The following is a 14,781-nucleotide window of genomic DNA, read 5'->3' as shown; positions in this document are numbered from 1 at the left end:
TGACGGACTCCATCCTAGCTGGAGGGGTGCTCTCATCTTATCTGCCAACATAGACAGGGCTCTAACTCCTCTAGCTCCACAATGAAATAGGGTGCAGGCCAGGCAGCAGGCTATTAGCCAGCCTGCCAGCATAGTGGAGTCTGCCACTGCCACTAGCATAGTCAGTGTAGTCAGCTCAGCTATCACCATTGAGACCGTGTCTGTGCCTCGACCTAGGTTGGGCAAAACTAAACATGGCGGTGTTCGCCTTAGCAATCTCACTAGGATAAAGACCACCTCCATTCCTGTCATTACTGAAAGAGATCATGATACCTCACATCTCAAAATAGGGCTACTTAATGTTAGATCCCTTACTTCAAAGGCAATTATAGTCAATGAACTAATCACTGATCATAATCTTGATGTGATTGGCCTGACTGAAACATGGCTTAAGCCTGATGAATTTACTGTGTTAAATGAGGCCTCACCTCCTGGCTACACTAGTGACCATATCCCCGTGCATCCCGCAAAGGCGGAGGTGTTGCTAACATTTACGATAGCAAATTTCAATTTACAAAAAAAAAATGACATTTTCGTCTTTTGAGCTTCTAGTCATGAAATCTATGCAGCCTACTCAATCACTTTTTATAGCTACTGTTTACAGGCCTCCTGGGCCATATACAGCGTTTCTCACTGAGTTCCCTGAATTCCTATCAGACCTTGTAGTCATTGCAGATAATATTCTAATCTTTGGTGACTTTAATATTCACATGGAAAAGTCCACAGACCCACTCCAAAAGGCTTTTGGAGCCATCATCGACTCAGTGGGTTTTGTCCAACATGTCTCTGGACCCACTCACTGTCACAGTCATACGCTGGACCTAGTTTTGTCCCATGGAATAAATGTTGTGGATCTTAATGTTTTTCCTCATAATCCTGGACTATCGGACCACCATTTTATTACGTTTGCAATTGCAACAAATAATCTGCTCAGACCCCAACCAAGGAACATCAAAAGTCGTGCTATAAATTCACAGACAACACAAAGATTCCTTGATGCCCTTCCAGACTCCCTCTGCCTACCCAAGGACGCCAGAGGACAAAAATCCGTTAACCACCTAACTGAGGATCTCAATTTAACCTTGCGCAATACCCTAGATGCAGTTGCACCCCTAAAAACTAAAAAAATGTCTCATAAGAAACTAGCTCCCTGGTACACAGAAAATACCCGAGCTCTGAAGCAAGCTTCCAGAAAATTGGAACGGAAATGGCGCCACACCAAACTGGAAGTCTTCCGACTAGCTTGGAAGGACGGTACCGTGCAGTACCGAAGAGCCCTTACTGCTGCTCGATCGTCCTATTTTTCTAACTTAATTGAGGAAAATAAGAACAATCCGAAATTCCTTTTTGATACTGTGGCAAAGCTAACTAAAAGCAGCATTCCCCAAGAGAGGATGACTTTCACTTTAGCAGTGATAAATTCATGAACTTCTTTGAGGAAAAGATTATGATTATTAGAAAGCAAATTACGGACTCTTTAAACCTGCGTATTCCTCCAAACCTCAGTTGTCCTGAGTCTGCACAACTCTGCCAGGACCTAGGATCAAGAGAGACGCTCAAGTGTTTTAGTACTATATCTCTTGACACAATGATGAAAATAATCATGGCCTCTAAACCTTCAAGCTGTATACTGGACCCTATTCCAACTAAACTACTGAAAGAGCTGCTTCCTGTGCTTGGCCCTCCTATGTTGAACATAATAAACGGCTCTCTATCCACTGGATGTGTACCAAACTCACTAAAAGTGGCAGTAATAAAGCCTCTCTTGAAAAAGCCAAACCTTGACCCAGAAAATATAAAAACTATCGGCCTATATCGAATCTTCCATTCCTCTCAAAGATTTTAGAGAAGGCTGTTGCACAGCAACTCACTGCCTTCCTGAAGACAAACAATGTATACGAAATGCTTCAGTCTGGTTTTAGACCCCATCATAGCACTGAGACGGCACTTGTGAAGGTGGTAAATGACATTTTAATGGCATCGGACCGAGGCTCTGCATCTGTCCTCGTGCTCCTAGACCTTAGTGCTGCTTTTGATACCATCGATCACCACATTCTTTGGAGAGATTGGAAACCCAAATTGGTCTACACGGACAAGTTCTGGCCTGGTTTAGATCTTATCTGTCGGAAAGATATCAGTTTGTCTCTGTGAATGGTTTGTCCTCTGACAAATCAACTGTACATTTCGGTGTTCCTCAAGGTTCTGTTTTAGGACCACTATTGTTTTCACTATATATTTTACCTCTTGGGGATGTTATTCGAAAACATAATGTAAACTTTCACTGCTATGCGGATGACACACAGCTGTACATTTCAATGAAACATGGTGAAGCCCCAAAATTGCCCTCGCTAGAAGCATGTGTTTCAGACATAAGGAAGTGGATGGCTGCAAACTTTCTACTATTAAACTCGGACAAAACAGAGATGCTTGTTCTAGGTCCCAAGAAACAAAGAGATCTTCTGTTGAATCTGACAATTAATCTTAATGGTTGTACAGTCGTCTCAAATAAAACTGTGAAGGACCTCGGCGTTACTCTGGACCCTGATCTCTCTTTTGAAGAACATATCAAGACCATTTCGAGGACAGCTTTTTTTCCATCTACGTAACATTGCAAAAATCAGAAACTTTCTGTCCAAAAATGATGCAGAAAAATTAATCCATGCTTTTGTCACTTCTAGGTTAGACTACTGCAATGCTCTATTTTCCGGCTACCCGGATAAAGCACTAAATAAACTTCAGTTAGTGCTAAATACGGCTGCTAGAATCCTGACTAGAACCAAAAATTTGATCATATTACTCCAGTGCTAGCCTCTCTACACTGGCTTCCTGTCAAAGCAAGGGCTGATTTCAAGGTTTTACTGCTAACCTACAAAGCATTACATGGGCTTGCTCCTACCTACCTCTCTGATTTGGTCCTGCCGTACATACCTACACGTACGCTACGGTCACAAGACGCAGGCCTCCTAATTGTCCCTAGAATTTCTAAGCAAACAGCTGGAGGCAGGGCTTTCTCCTATAGAGCTCCATTTTTATGGAACGGTCTGCCTACCCATGTCAGAGACGCAAACTCGGTCTCAACCTTTAAGTCTTTACTGAAGACTCATCTCTTCAGTGGGTCATATGATTGAGTGTAGTCTGGCCCAGGAGTGGGAAGGTGAACGGAAAGGCTCTGGAGCAACGAACCGCCCTTGCTGTCTCTGCCTGGCCGGTTCCCCTCTTTCCACTGGGATTCTCTGCCTCTAACCCTGTTACGGGGGCTGAGTCACTGGCTTGCTGGGGCTCTCTCGTGCCGTCCCTGGGGGGTGCGTCACCTGGGTGGGTTGATTCACTGTTGTGGTCGGCCTGTCTGGGTTGCCCCCTTGGGTTGTACCGTGGCGGAGATCTTTGTGGGCTATACTCGGCCTTGTCTCAGGATGGTAAGTTGGTGGTTGAAGATATCCCTCTAGTGGTGTGGGGGGATGTGCTTTGGCAAAGTGGGTGGGGTTATATCCTTCCTGTTTGGCCCTGTCCGGGGTGTCCTCGGATGGGGCCACAGTGTCTCCTGACCCCTCCTGTCTCAGCCTCCAGTATTTATGCTGCAGTAGTTTATGTGTCGGGGGGCTAGGGTCAGTTTGTTATATCTGGAGTACTTCTCCTGTCCTATTCGGTGTCCTGTGTGAATCTAAGTGTGCGTTCTCTAATTCTCTCCTTCTCTCTTTCTTTCTCTCTCTCTCGGAGGACCTGAGCCCTAGGACCATGTCCCAGGACTACCTGACATGAGGACTCCTTGCTGTCCCCAGTCCACCTGGCCATGCTCCTGCTCCAGTTTCAACTGACCTGAGCCCTAGGACCGTGCCCCAGGACTACCTGACATGAAGGCTCCTTGCTGTCCCCAGTCCACCTGACTGTGCTGCTGCTCCAGTTTCAACTGTTCTGCCTTATTATTATTCGACCATGCTGGTCATTTATGAACATTTGAACATCTTGGTCATGTTCTGTTATAATCTCTACCCGGCACAGCCAGAAGAGGACTGGCCACCCCACATAGCCCGGTTCCTCTCTAGGTTTCTTCCTAGGTTTTGGCCTTTCTAGGGAGTTTTTCCTAGCCACCGTGCTTTTACACCTGCATTGTTTGCTGTTTGGGGTTTTAGGCTGGGTTTCTGTACAGCACTTTGAGATATCAGCTGATGTACGAAGGGCTATATAAATAAATTTGATTTGATTTGATTTGATACATCTCGCTGGTCTGTCATAATAGAATACAGACAGTAGATCTACCTGGTCTGTCATTATCTAATAGAGACAGTAGATCTAGCTGGTCTGTCAAATTATAATAGAGACAGTAGATCTAGCTGGTCTGTCATAATATAGCAGAGACAGTAGATCTACCTGGTCCGTCATAAAATAATAGAGACAGTAGATCGAGCTGGTCTGTCATAATATGAGACAGTATATCTAGCTGGTCTGTCATATTATAATAGAGACAGTAGATCTAGCTGGTCTGTCATATTATAATGGGGACAGTAGATCTAGCTGGTCTGTCATAATAGAATAGAGACAGTAGATCTAGCTGGTCTGTCACATTATAATAGAGACATTAGATCTAGCTGGTCTGTCATATTATAATAGAGACAGTAGATCTAGCTGGTCTGTCATAAAATAACAGAGACAGTAGATCTAGCTGGTCTATCATGTTATAATGGAGACAGTAGATCTAGCTGGTCTGTCATAATATAATAGAGACTGTAGATCTAGCTGGTCTGTCATATTATAATAGAGACAGTAGATGTCGCTGGTCTGTCATAATATAATAGAGACAGTACATCTAGCTGGTCTGTCATAATAGAATAGAGACAGTATATCTACCTGGTCTGTCATAATATAATAGATACAGTAGATCTACCTGGTCTGTCATAGAATAATAGAGACAGTAGATCTAGCTTGTCTGTCATATTATAATAGAGACGGTAGATCTAGCTGGTCTGTCATAATATAATAGAGACAGTAGATCGAGCTGGTCTTTCATGTTATAATAGAAACAGTAGATCTAGCTGGTCTGTCATAATATAATAGAGACAGTATATCTAGCTGGTCTGTCAAATTATGATAGAGACAGTAGATCTAGCTGATCTGTCATAAAATAATAGAGACAGTAGATCGAGCTGGTCTTTCATGTTATAATAGAAACAGTAGATTATGACAGCTGATCTGTCATAATATAATAGAGACAGTATATCTAGGTGGTCTGTCGAATTATAATAGAGACAGTAGATTGAGCTGGTCTGTCATATTATAATATAGACTGTAGATCTAGCTGGTCTGTCATATTATAATAGAGACAGTAGATCTAGCTGGTCTGTCATATTATAATAGAGACAGTACATCTAGCTGGTCTGTCATATTATAATAGAGACAGTACATCTCGCTGGTCTGTCATAATAGAATACAGACAGTAGATCTACCTGGTCTGTCATTATCTATTATTATTCCAAGCATCTGCCTCTAACCCTAGGAAGCTCTTTTGCCACCTTCTCCTCCCTCCTGAATCCTCCCCCTCCCTCCTCCCCTCTCTGCAGATGACTTCGTCAACCATTTTGAAAAGAAGGTCGATGACATCCGATCCTCGTTTGCTAAGTCAAACGACACCGCTGGTTCTGCTCACACTGCCCTACCCTATGCTCTGACCTCTTTCTCCCCTCTCTCTCCAGATGAAATCTCGCGTCTTGTGACGGCCGGCCGCCCAACAACCTGCCCGCTTGACCCTATCCCCTCCTCTCTTCTCCAGACCATTTCCGGAGACCTTCTCCCTTACCTTACCTCGCTCATCAACTCATCCCTGACCGCTGGCTACGTCCCTCCCGTCTTCAAGAGAGCGAGAGTTGCACCCCTTCTGAAAAAAAATACACTCGATCCCTCCGATGTCAACAACTACAGACCAGTATCCCTTCTCTCTTTTCTCTCCAAAACTCTTGAGCGTGCCGTCCTTGGCCAGCTCTACCGCTATCTCTCTCAGAATGACCTTCTTGATCCAAATCAGTCAGGTTTCAAGACTAGTCATTCAACTGAGACTGCTCTTCTCTGTATCACGGAGGCGCTCCGCACTGCTAAAGCTAACTCTCTCTCCTCTGCTCTCATCCTTCTAGACCTATCGGCTGCCTTCGATACTGTGAACCATCAGATCCTCCTCTCCACCCTCTCCGAGTTGGGCATCTCCGGCGCGGCCCACGCTTGATTGCGTCCTACCTGACAGGTCGCTCCTACCAGGTGGCGTGGCGAGAATCTGTCTCCTCACCACGCGCTCTCACCACTGGTGTCCCCCAGGGCTCTGTTCTAGGCCCTCTCTTATTCTCGCTATACACCAAGTCACTTGGCTCTGTCATAACCTCACATGGTCTCTCCTATCATTGCTATGCAGACGACACACAATTAATCTTCTCCTTTCCCCTTCTGATGACCAGGTGGCGAATCGCATCTCTGCATGTCTGGCAGACATATCAGTGTGGATGACGGATCACCACCTCAAGCTGAACCTCAGCAAGACGGAGCTCCTCTTCCTCCCGGGAAGGACTGCCCGTTCCATGATCTCGCCATCACGGTTGACAACTCCATTGTGTCCTCCTCCCAGAGCGCTAAGAACCTTGGCGTGATCCTGGACAACACCCTGACGTTCTCAACTAACATCAAGGCGGTGTCCCGTTCCTGTAGGTTCATGCTCTACAACATCCGCAGAGTACGACCCTGCCTCACACAGGAAGCGGCGCAGGTCCTAATCCAGGCACTTGTCATCTCCCGTCTTGATTACTGCAACTCGCTGTTGGCTGGGCTCCCTGCCTGTGCCATTAAACCCCTACAACTCATCCAGAACGCCGCAGCCCGTCTGGTGTTCAACCTTCCCAAGTTCTCTCACGTCACCCCGCTCCTCCGCTCTCTCACTGGCTTCCAGTTGAAGCTCGCATCCGCTACAAGACCATGGTGCTCGCCTACGGAGCTGTGAGGGGAACGGCACCTCAGTACCTCCAGGCTCTGATCAGGCCCTACACCCAAACAAGGGCACTGCGTTCATCCACCTCTGGCCTGCTCGCCTCCCTACCACTGAGGAAGTACAGTTCCCGCTCAGCCCAGTCAAAACTGTTCGCTGCTCTGGCCCCCAATGGTGGAACAAACTCCCTCACGACGCCAGGACAGCGGAGTCAATCACCACCTTCCGGAGACACCTGAAACCCCACCTCTTCAAGGAATACCTAGGATAGGGTAAGTAAGGGTAAGTAATCCTTCTCACCCCCCCAACAAGATTTAGATGCAAGTGGCTGTTCCACTGGTTGCCATAAGGTGTATGCACCAATTTGTAAGTCGCTCTGGATAAGAGCGTCTGCTAAATGACTTAAATGTAAATGTAAATGTAAATCTAATAGAGACAGTAGATCTAGCTGGTCTGTCATAATATAATAGAGACAGTATATCTAGCTTGTCTGTCAAATTATAATAGAGACAGTAGATCTAGCTGGTCTGTCATAATATAGCAGAGACAGTATATCTACCTGGTCCGTCATAAAATAATAGAGACAGTAGATCGAGCTGGTCTGTCATATTATAATACAGACAGTAGATCTACCTGGTCTGTCATAATATAATAGAGACAGTAGATCGAGCTGGTCTATCATATTATAATGGAGACAGTAGATCTACCTGGTCTGTCATATTATAATAGAGACAGTAGATCTAGCTGGTCTGTCATCATATTATAATGGGGACAGTAGATCTAGCTGGTCTGTCATAATAGAATAGAGACAGTAGATCTAGCTGGTCTGTCACATTATAATAGAGACATTAGATCTAGCTGGTCTGTCATATTATAATACAGACAGTAGATCTAGCTGGTCTGTCATAAAATAATAGAGACAGTAGATCTAGCTGGTCTATCATGTTATAATGGAGACAGTAGATCTAGCTGGTCTGTCATAATATAATAGAGACTGTAGATCTAGCTGGTCTGTCATATTATAATAGAGACAGTAGATGTCGCTGGTCTGTCATAATATAATAGATACAGTAGATCTAGCTGGTCTGTCATAATAGAATAGAGACAGTAGATCTAGCTGGTCTGTCATATTATAATAGAGACAGTAGATCTAGCTGGTCTGTCATAATATAATAGAGACAGTATATCTAGCTGGTCTGTCAAATTATAATACAGTAGATCTAGCTGGTCTGTCATAATATAGCAGAGACAGTAGATCGAGCTGGTCTTTCATGTTATAATAGAAACAGTAGATCTAGCTGGTCTGTCATAATATAATAGAGACAGTATATCTAGCTGGTCTGTCAAATTATGATAGAGACAGTAGATCTAGCTGATCTGTCATAAAATAATAGAGACAGTAGATCGAGCTGGTCTTTCATGTTATAATAGAAACAGTAGATCTAGCTGGTCTGTCATAATATAATAGAGACAGTATATCTAGCTGGTCTGTCAAATTATAATAGAGACAGTAGATCGAGCTGGTCTGTCATATTATAATACAGACAGTTGATCTCACTGGTCTGTCATATTATAATAGAGACAGTAGATCTAGCTGGTCTGTCATATTATAATGGAGACCGTAGATCTAGCTGGTCTGTCATATTATAATAGAGACAGTACATCTCGCTGGTCTGTCATAATAGAATACAGACAGTAGATCTACCTGGTCTGTCATTATCTAATAGAGACAGTAGATCTAGCTGGTCTGTCATATTATAATAGAGACAGTATATCTACCTGGTCTGTCATAATATAATAGATACAGTAGATCTACCTGGTCTGTCAAAAATAACAGAGACAGTAGATCTAGCTGGTCTGTCATATTATAATAGAGGCAGTAGATCTAGCTGGTCTGTCATAATATAATAGAAACAGTATATCTAGCTTGTCTGTCAAATTATAATAGAGACAGTAGATCTAGCTGGTCTGTCATAATATAGCAGAGACAGTAGATCTACCTGGTCCGTCATAAAATAATAGAGACAGTAGATCGAGCTGGTCTGTCATAATATGAGACAGTATATCTAGCTGGTCTGTCATATTATAATAGAGACAGTAGATCTAGCTGGTCTGTCATATTATAATGGGGACAGTAGATCTAGCTGGTCTGTCATAATAGAATAGAGACAGTAGATCTAGCTGGTCTGTCACATTATAATAGAGACATTAGATCTAGCTGGTCTGTCATATTATAATAGAGACAGTAGATCTAGCTGGTCTGTCATAAAATAACAGAGACAGTAGATCTAGCTGGTCTATCATGTTATAATGGAAACAGTAGATCTAGCTGGTCTGTCATAATATAATAGAGACTGTAAATCTAGCTGGTCTGTCATATTATAATAGAGACAGTAGATGTCGCTGGTCTGTCATAATATAATAGAGACAGTAGATCTACCTGGTCTGTCATAGAATAACAGAGACAGTAGATCTAGCTGGTCTGTCATATTATAATAGAGGCAGTAGATCTAGCTGGTCTGTCATAATATAATAGAGACAGTATATCTAGCTTGTCTGTCAAATTATAATAGAGACAGTAGATCTAGCTGGTCTGTCATAATATAGCAGAGACAGTAGATCTACCTGGTCCGTCATAAAATAATAGAGACAGTAGATCGAGCTGGTCTGTCATAATATGAGACAGTATATCTAGCTGGTCTGTCATATTATAATAGAGACAGTAGATCTAGCTGGTCTGTCATATTATAATGGGGACAGTAGATCTAGCTGGTCTGTCATAATAGAATAGAGACAGTAGATCTAGCTGGTCTGTCACATTATAATAGAGACATTAGATCTAGCTGGTCTGTCATATTATAATAGAGACAGTAGATCTAGCTGGTCTGTCATAAAATAACAGAGACAGTAGATCTAGCTGGTCTATCATGTTATAATGGAGACAGTAGATCTAGCTGGTCTGTCATAATATAATAGAGACTGTAGATCTAGCTGGTCTGTCATATTATAATAGAGACAGTAGATGTCGCTGGTCTGTCATAATATAATAGATACAGTAGATCTAGCTGGTCTGTCATAATAGAATAGAGACAGTAGATCTAGCTGGTCTGTCATATTATAATAGAGACAGTAGATCTAGCTGGTCTGTCATAATATAATAGAGACAGTATATCTAGCTGGTCTGTCAAATTATAATACAGTAGATCTAGCTGGTCTGTCATAATATAGCAGAGACAGTAGATCGAGCTGGTCTTTCATGTTATAATAGAAACAGTAGATCTAGCTGGTCTGTCATAATATAATAGAGACAGTATATCTAGCTGGTCTGTCAAATTATGATAGAGACAGTAGATCTAGCTGATCTGTCATAAAATAATAGAGACAGTAGATCGAGCTGGTCTTTCATGTTATAATAGAAACAGTAGATCTAGCTGGTCTGTCATAATATAATAGAGACAGTATATCTAGCTGGTCTGTCAAATTATAATAGAGACAGTAGATCGAGCTGGTCTGTCATATTATAATACAGACAGTTGATCTCACTGGTCTGTCATATTATAATAGAGACAGTAGATCTAGCTGGTCTGTCATATTATAATGGAGACCGTAGATCTAGCTGGTCTGTCATATTATAATAGAGACAGTACATCTCGCTGGTCTGTCATAATAGAATACAGACAGTAGATCTACCTGGTCTGTCATTATCTAATAGAGACAGTAGATCTAGCTGGTCTGTCATATTATAATAGAGACAGTAGATCTACCTGGTCTGTCATAATATAATAGATACAGTAGATCTACCTGGTCTGTCAAAAATAACAGAGACAGTAGATCTAGCTGGTCTGTCATATTATAATAGAGGCAGTAGATCTAGCTGGTCTGTCATAATATAATAGAAACAGTATATCTAGCTTGTCTGTCAAATTATAATAGAGACAGTAGATCTAGCTGGTCTGTCATAATATAGCAGAGACAGTAGATCTACCTGGTCCGTCATAAAATAATAGAGACAGTAGATCGAGCTGGTCTGTCATAATATGAGACAGTATATCTAGCTGGTCTGTCATATTATAATAGAGACAGTAGATCTAGCTGGTCTGTCATATTATAATGGGGACAGTAGATCTAGCTGGTCTGTCATAATAGAATAGAGACAGTAGATCTAGCTGGTCTGTCACATTATAATAGAGACATTAGATCTAGCTGGTCTGTCATATTATAATAGAGACAGTAGATCTAGCTGGTCTGTCATAAAATAACAGAGACAGTAGATCTAGCTGGTCTATCATGTTATAATGGAAACAGTAGATCTAGCTGGTCTGTCATAATATAATAGAGACTGTAAATCTAGCTGGTCTGTCATATTATAATAGAGACAGTAGATGTCGCTGGTCTGTCATAATATAATAGAGACAGTAGATCTACCTGGTCTGTCATAGAATAACAGAGACAGTAGATCTAGCTGGTCTGTCATATTATAATAGAGGCAGTAGATCTAGCTGGTCTGTCATAATATAATAGAGACAGTATATCTAGCTTGTCTGTCAAATTATAATAGAGACAGTAGATCTAGCTGGTCTGTCATAATATAGCAGAGACAGTAGATCTACCTGGTCCGTCATAAAATAATAGAGACAGTAGATCGAGCTGGTCTGTCATAATATGAGACAGTATATCTAGCTGGTCTGTCATATTATAATAGAGACAGTAGATCTAGCTGGTCTGTCATATTATAATGGGGACAGTAGATCTAGCTGGTCTGTCTTAATAGAATAGAGACAGTAGATCTAGCTGGTCTGTCACATTATAATAGAGACATTAGATCTAGCTGGTCTGTCATATTATAATAGAGACAGTAGATCTAGCTGGTCTGTCATAAAATAATAGAGACAGTAGATCTAGCTGGTCTATCATGTTATAATAGAGACAGTAGATCTAGCTGGTCTGTCATAATATAATAGAGACAGTAGATCGAGCTGGTCTGTCATATTATAATGGAGACAGTAGATGTCGCTGGTCTGTCATAATATAATAGAGACAGTACATCTAGCTGGTCTGTCATAATAGAATAGAGACAGTAGATCTACCTGGTCTGTCATAATATAATAGATACAGTAGATCTATCTGGTCTGTCATAGAATAATAGAGACAGTAGATCTAGCTGGTCTGTCATATTATAATAGAGACAGTAGATCTAGCTGGTCTGTCATAATATAATAGAGACAGTATATCTAGCTGGTCTGTCAAATTATAATACAGTAGATCTAGCTGGTCTGTCATAATATAGCAGAGACAGTAGATCGAGCTGGTCTTTCATGTTATAATAGAAACAGTAGATCTAGCTGGTCTGTCATAATATAATAGAGACAGTATATCTAGCTGGTCTGTCAAATTATGATAGAGACAGTAGATCTAGCTGATCTGTCATAAAATAATAGAGACAGTAGATCGAGCTGGTCTTTCATGTTATAATAGAAACAGTAGATCTAGCTGGTCTGTCATAATATAATAGAGACTGTAGATCTAGCTGGTCTGTCATATTATAATAGAGACAGTAGATGTCGCTGGTCTGTCATATTATAATAGAGACAGTACATCTAGCTGGTCTGTCATAATAGAATAGAGACAGTAGATCTACCTGGTCTGTCATAATATAATAATAGATACAGTAGATCTATCTGGTCTGTCATAGAATAATAGAGACAGTAGATCTAGCTGGTCTGTCATATTATAATAGAGACAGTAGATCTAGCTGGTCTGTCATAATATAATAGAGACAGTATATCTAGCTGGTCTGTCAAATTATAATACAGTAGATCTAGCTGGTCTGTCATAATATAGCAGAGACAGTAGATCGAGCTGGTCTTTCATGTTATAATAGAAACAGTAGATCTAGCTGGTCTGTCATAATATAATAGAGACAGTATATCTAGCTGGTCTGTAAAATTATGATAGAGACAGTAGATCTAGCTGATCTGTCATAAAATAATAGAGACAGTAGATCGAGCTGGTCTTTCATGTTATAATAGAAACAGTAGATCTAGCTGGTCTGTCATAATATAATAAAGACAGTATATCTAGCTGGTCTGTCAAATTATAATAGAGACAGTAGATCGAGCTGGTCTGTCATATTATAATACAGACAGTTGATCTCACTGGTCTGTCATATTATAATAGAGACAGTAGATCTAGCTGGTCTGTCATATTATAATGGAGACAGTAGATCTAGCTGGTCTGTCATATTATAATAGAGACAGTACATCTCGCTGGTCTGTCATAATAGAATACAGACAGTAGATCTACCTGGTCTGTCATTATCTAATAGAGACAGTAGATCTACCTGGTCTGTCATAATATAATAGATACAGTAGATCTACCTGGTCTGTCATAGAATAACAGAGACAGTAGATCTAGCTGGTCTGTCATATTATAATAGAGGCAGTAGATCTGGCTGGTCTGTCATAATATAATAGAAACAGTATATCTAGCTTGTCTGTCAAAGTATAATAGAGACAGTAGATCTAGCTGGTCTGTCATAATATAGCAGAGACAGTAGATCTACCTGGTCCGTCATAAAATAATAGAGACAGTAGATCGAGCTGGTCTGTCATAATATGAGACAGTAGATCTAGCTGGTCTGTCATATTATAATAGAGACAGTAGATCTAGCTGGTCTGTCATATTATAATGGGGACAGTAGATCTAGCTGGTCTGTCATAATAGAATAGAGACAGTAGATCTAGCTGGTCTGTCACATTATAATAGAGACATTAGATCTAGCTGGTCTGTCATATTATAATAGAGACAGTAGATCTAGCTGGTCTGTCATAAAATAACAGAGACAGTAGATCTAGCTGGTCTATCATGTTATAATGGAAACAGTAGATCTAGCTGGTCTGTCATAATATAATAGAGACTGTAAATCTAGCTGGTCTGTCATATTATAATAGAGACAGTAGATGTCGCTGGTCTGTCATAATATAATAGAGACAGTACATCTAGCTGGTCTGTCATAATAGAATAGAGACAGTAGATCTAGCTGTTCTGTCATAATATGAGACAGTAGATCTCGCTGGTCTTTCATATTATAATAGAGACAGTAGATCTTGCTGGTCTGTCATAATATAGTAGAGACAGTAGATCAAGCTGGTCTGTCATTTTATAATAGAGACAGTACATCTAGATGGTCTGTCATAATATAATAGAGACAGTAGATCTACCTGGTCTGTCATAATCTAATAGAGACAGTAGATCTACCTGGTCTGTCATAGAATAATAGAGACAGTAGATCTAGCTGGTCTGTCATATTATAATAGAGACAGTATATCTAGCTGGTCTGTCAAATTATGATAGAGACAGTAGATCTAGCTGATCTGTCATAAAATAATAGAGACAGTAGATCGAGCTGGTCTTTCATGTTATAATAGAAACAGTAGATCTAGCTGGTCTGTCATAATATAATAGAGACAGTATATCTAGCTGGTCTGTCAAATTATAATAGAGACAGTAGATCGAGCTGGTCTGTCATATTATAATACAGACAGTTGATCTCACTGGTCTGTCATATTATAATAGAGACAGTAGATCTAGCTGGTCTGTCATATTATAATGGAGACAGTAGATCTAGCTGGTCTGTCATATTATAATAGAGACAGTACATCTCGCTGGTCTGTCATAATAGAATACAGACAGTAGATCTACCTGGTCTGTCATTATCTAATAGAGACAGTAGATCTAGCTGGTCTGTCATATTATAATAGAGACAGTAGATCTACCTGGTCTGT

General features: G+C 41.0%; 1 long non-coding RNA gene across 1 annotated transcript in view; it reads left to right on the top strand.

Moving 5' to 3' along the window:
* Positions 1-3,497: 3,497 nt before the first annotated feature.
* Positions 3,498-14,781, top strand: part of LOC127917269 (uncharacterized) — a 34,917-nt gene continuing 23,633 nt past the window's right edge. The window contains exon 1 of the long non-coding RNA XR_008097108.1: positions 3,498-3,939. This is a non-coding gene — a long non-coding RNA (uncharacterized LOC127917269). The remainder of the gene's footprint in view (positions 3,940-14,781) is intronic.

The sequence above is a fragment of the Oncorhynchus keta genome, unplaced genomic scaffold (genome assembly GCF_023373465.1).
Source record: "Oncorhynchus keta strain PuntledgeMale-10-30-2019 unplaced genomic scaffold, Oket_V2 Un_contig_11242_pilon_pilon, whole genome shotgun sequence".
NCBI classification, from domain to species: domain Eukaryota; kingdom Metazoa; phylum Chordata; class Actinopteri; order Salmoniformes; family Salmonidae; genus Oncorhynchus; species Oncorhynchus keta.
Note: the sequence above shows the minus strand (reverse complement) of the source record. Positions and strands in the feature narration are given on the sequence as shown.